The following is a 5660-nucleotide window of genomic DNA, read 5'->3' on the forward strand; positions in this document are numbered from 1 at the left end:
CACAATGTTTACTTTATTTGCACACACATATTCTTAAATCTGGAATCAAATGAGTCAAAATATAGATTATTTGATTATGTTTTAATATTAAAGTCAGAATACACTGGATATTTAATCCAGGGTTTTTTACTTCATGTTTAACACTCTGCAGGATTGTACATTTCTACTTCAGGCTTTAAATATTTTCTTTGTATTCAAATTATACAGTGAATCTTTCTCAACCTAGTTTAGTTTTGATTTATTTAAATCCTACCTACTTAATGACCGACGATTTATAATAAACATAAATCAAGATAAATGCAGTCATTTTGTCACATTTACCTTTGCTGCCTAAAATAGTCTTTTCTCCTCTTGTGTCTCAGTCAAGCAATTTGAATGAACTGTACCTCAACAAAATCATGTATTATAGTGTAGCTAAGATTTGTACTCAGTCTAGTTATTTTGTTCAATGAACAGTAACTGTTAATATCCCATACTTTTAAGACAGGAAAGGCTGGTGAAGCAATGGAGAGAAAACAGCTGTACAAATGAGAGATACTATGATCATTGCTGCTATTACACTTTCTTCCAGTTCTACCTGTTCTCACGATTTGTTGTTGCTAAACTGATATTACTGTTCTTTTTCTAATTTTGGAAAGGACTGTGAACTGCCCTGGCAAGGCTTATGAGCAGTGAAAAGCAAAATGGAAAAGTCTCTAGAGAATTTCAAATAGTATAGTTAATGAAGTTTGCTCTCCTCGAACAAAGAGAAGCTAAAAAAAGTTTCTTGTGTATGGTAGTTTTAAGCAGCTTTGGAGATGGGGAAAAATGATGCTTATTACAAAGAATGCTTTTAAAATAAAGAAGGAAAGGCAAGGCAAGAAAAACAACCATACCAAAGTGAGTGAAAGAACAGAAAGAGGAGAAAGGATGTCTGGGAGTAGAAGAATAAAATCTATGATGATTGACTGGAACATGTGAATCATATTCTCTTTTCATTTGGTGGTCACAATATAAAGCCTCTTCCAATTTTTTCCATGCTATTGCATAATCTTAATAAGAAAATAATAATCCATAGATTATCTAATCATAAAATCAAATATTTTAGAGTTTCTTTCTTCAGACACAGAAAATATCTGGTAAGCAAAAAATCAAATACAGGAAGAGTTAAGATTTGCTTATATATAAAGACCTTCTAGGTAATTTTAAATACATGAGCTTTGAACTAGGACATATAGTATAGAAATAGCTGCACTGAATGTTAAAATGAGAAAAGAAGAAGAAAGACAAAGCTGTAGCACAGAAATTTTCAGAAAATTAATGGTCTTGCTATTAGTCTTATGAGAATTTTGATAAAAGGCAGTTAGTATCTCAGCAGTAATCGCAGGATTAGCTCTTCCACTCTTCCTCGCACAGCTAGATAAGTATTTCTTGCTATTACATCTTGAATTCTTTTTTTTTTGTTTGGTTGGTTTGTTTGTTTGTTTGTTTTGTTTGTTTGTTTGTTTGTTTGTGGAGGTAATTCATTATGACACATTAAATTGTCCTGTAAAGACTTCTTGGTTAGAGTAGAATAAAAATCACAAAGTCTTAAGACTTTATACTAGTGTTTATTTTATACCGTTATAGTATACTATCCTTTGTAGTACCACTCCTCCAAAAGACTGCAGCAATTTGCTATGTTTTAAAGCAACTTTAAAAGGGCAGAGCAGTGAGAAAAATTGGAGGGCTCTGAAATAATGCATGTAATAGAAAAATTGACTATTCAATATGAAAACTGGAATTTTTAAGAATACAACATATTTTAAGCACTGGTATAATGCTAGGGCTATCATTTCTGAATCATAAATGACAATTCTCTCCATTGGCCCCCCAGAGTCTAAAGCCTGTCACCACACATTAGTCAGTCTCCAATACTAAGTGAAAACACTTCCTTATATCTGTAACACCGAGTGGAGAAACAAGTCGTCTTCAACTTCAGTGGCTATATGTTCAAATAAAATTGCTTGAGGTATATCTCAGCAAAAACGTATCTTCCCTTCCTCTCTGTTACTTCTAGGTCTGAGGACTATACACGTTTAGAGGACAATGATGAGGAACTAGAAAAGATATATGTACTCATATTTTTTTTATTTTATTTTTATGCAAAGCAATGTGTTTAGTATGGATATTTCTCTATCTGCTTTATCAGTTTATTTAGATTTATTTTGCTTATTTATTTTGCTTATTAATTTAGATTACGAACTTATTGAAAATAGGATACCCTTGGTGAAATTCTTTGGAATATATATCAAAAAAAGAGATGGGCTTTGGGTAGGAGCCCCAGACTGTGGTGTACTACAAAATAGGCAGTAATCTCCCTTCCTTTCCTGACTGATTATGAAAAATTGATAGAAATTGAAAGACTGTGAAAATAATTTTTGGTAAGGAAAAGATAACACCATCTATATGCTTGCGTGTATCAAAAGATTAAAAGTAAAGTAAAGGTAAAGTAAACTTCTCGTTTCCATAATGAATACAGTTCATTACATATTATTTCTAATGTGATTTTTCTCATTAGGATTTCTAAATTGCTATGTGAGCATTGTCCAGTTCAGCCCATTGTGTTTTTACCTGTCTGAGATTACTGCAAAAGTATTCTACTTTTGACTTGAAAAATACGGTTATGTTAGACTGATAAACCAGTTTTTCATAATGGACAGAAACATCTTGTAATTTGAAAAGTTTACAAAGATCTGCCATGCACCAGGAGAAACAAAATAATATCTGCAACTCATGAAGGTTTTTATTTGAACAAATCTAATACCTTCATCCTGTTCACAATGCAAACATGTCTTTTTTTTTTTTTCTGTATATCAGTATATTCAGAATTTCCAATATAAATTACTGCACCAGAAATTCAGTTTCATTGGTCTTCCATTACTAATGAGATCAAATACTAACCATAACTAAATATAATAGTCAGACATTTCTGATTAATTAAAAAAAAATAAAAAAAAATCCAAAAACAAACCAACATTATGATGGACAAAAACCATCAGAACTAACAAACCGTCACTGAGGATAATCATACTCAAGTCAACCTGTTGGCTATGCCTGACATTCAGTCATACTTCACAAAGAACAAAGAATGCAGTAAGTAACATAGGCAGCCAGAAGTTCATGATGTGACTTAGCTTGGACTTAGTACCAGTCATATGAAACTAAGAAAATTCCACCAGTTTAAATACTGATGATATTTATCATCTTATGTTTTCATTCTCGTTCCTAATGTAAAATTATAAATATTGAAAAGTTTGACTCAGGTAGTTCTCTACGAAATACATCTACCACAGCAAAATCCTAACTTTCAGCATAGTTCCATTATATTAGTTCCATTAATTATTAGAAACAGCTTCTGTGGTAGACTGCCAAGTATTACCTCTCGTGTTAAATCAGTAGGTCAGAGGGGAATATTATTATTAGACTTATTAATCGACTAAAATAATGTAATAAGGTCTATGCACTAACATGCTGTGATGGAACTGATACTTATCTTTATACCATCCTTACCGAAGTCTTATAATTACAGTCCTATTCCAGTATACCTTGGAAACATTACATAGACAACTTCTCCATATCTTTTCCAAGGTAATTCAGTGGTGTTTCTTTGTGGAACATATGATATTTCACTCTTTGAGTGTATGAAATGGAATCATGGACTTACATTCTGTAATTTTCAGGATTCTTTTTACTTCTTCACTTCCTGATCCTCCACAACCATCTTCATCATCACAATCTCCACTGATTCGCTCTTCCACATTTCCACCACTGCTTGTTTGCCGTAGATCTGAGTTATCATATTTAGGAAATGATTTGCCCCGTAACAGCTGAAGACAAGACATGGCATGCAAGTTAGTAGTACAGATGAACAACTTCAAAGAACATCCAAAATTTCATATCTCTCTATCTAATATTGTTTTGATTTTAAAAGAAAAAAACAGAATCCACAGAAAGATAATTCTGATTTTTTTTCCCCTCCAGTTTACAGTCACATTTAAAGATGTTCATTATTTTTTTATTTAAAAACATATGCAATGTTTCTGTTTGTACTTCTTCTGTACTGTTAAATAAGAGATTGGTCATTAAACCCTAGCTCAGAGGCCAAGCCTCTTGTCCCCTCACACTTTCAGACTGGAACTGTCTCGAGGAGAGAGACATAATCCATGCTACATAGCAACTGGCCCTGCATCTATTCCATACCCATGTGGTGTCTTAAGATACAATTATTATCATGTGTGGATTTTTCAGTTCAAAATATCTGGACTAATACAAGAGCTGTGCTTCATATATTGGCGTATATCTGTTACATACAAAACATCCAGGTTGTATATATTCAGTGTGTTACATGGGAATCTGGTATAAACTGAATGAAATAGATGTGCTGGGACAATATCAAATATTTGACCAGGGAACAGCAGACCAAGCCAGTACCACTGGGAAACGTTATTGCCCTGGAGATAATTGTTTCCCAGATCATGTTTAGGCATCTTTTTAGTAGAGCTAACAAGGGTGACCCAAAATAAATAAAAGGAATAGCTGACACTGTGTTAGGCAGTGTAAGTACTTTGGATCCAGTATACAAACTTGTTCTTAAGTTCCTTCTTATTTTTTAGTATAAGCATGGTCAATAATGGTCTATGATACAGAAGGTCAGAAGCATAGATTTCAAAGTTTGACTCACTTCTTCATTCTGTTAAGCAGAACTGAGCAATCATTTGAATAATATTCGTTTTCCATTATCAAATCTACAAATGGTGCCACACAGATTTTTAAATATTAAGCATGCATACTGTCTTACTTACTCCACATCCAGCTTCAGTTCACTTTATATGTCAGATACAAATAAATATCATTATGTCTTTATAAATCAGTTTTTGTGAGTGATCATAACTGCATCTAGTCAAAATGGAGCTAGTGCAGTCTCATGCACTGCACTTTCTTTCAGGAAGACTGATTTGCACTGGTCTAGACATGCTGGCTTAGATTTTTTAATGTAATCATCACATACATTTTGTCCTAAAAGTAGCTAACTACCTATTAGGAAATATGAAACACACTTGTTTTAGACCTTCAAATATTAAATTGTTTTATTGTTCAAGTAAGATTTGTGCCTTTGAAGAGCATAGTTTACTTACGCAGCGAGTCATTTCCCAGACTACCTAATCTGTTAAGTGATGTACAAAGACCAGGAAAAATATTTTAGACATTTCTAAGACATCATACAGATAAATATCAGTAGCTCTATAAAAGCAACACAATATATGAACAGTGAAGAATGCCATTCATCACTGAAACAACACAACTAATTTATGCAGCACCTCTGATCCAGACGTTTTATTAGGTATTGTTATATGTTACTTTCAGGACATATGTCATGGTTTTATGTTTTTTGGTTTTCAGTATTCCTCCTCATAACATCATGTAGTGTACTGGGAGTTAAAGTGTTAATGCTCCAATTCCAGGTACCTATCCCTATACATTACAGAAGTCATGGGATCTGGCCCTTCCGGGTGGGGCGGTCTCTTACTGCCTTGCAGTGGGTGCTGGAGGGTGCTTTCCTAGCCATTCCAAGCTTTTCAGGTTTGACCCCATCTCAGGAACTCTCTCTCCTATCTTATTTGATTTATTAGTCTCAATTT

Source organism: Meleagris gallopavo, chromosome 1 (assembly GCF_000146605.3).
Source record: "Meleagris gallopavo isolate NT-WF06-2002-E0010 breed Aviagen turkey brand Nicholas breeding stock chromosome 1, Turkey_5.1, whole genome shotgun sequence".
NCBI classification, from domain to species: domain Eukaryota; kingdom Metazoa; phylum Chordata; class Aves; order Galliformes; family Phasianidae; genus Meleagris; species Meleagris gallopavo.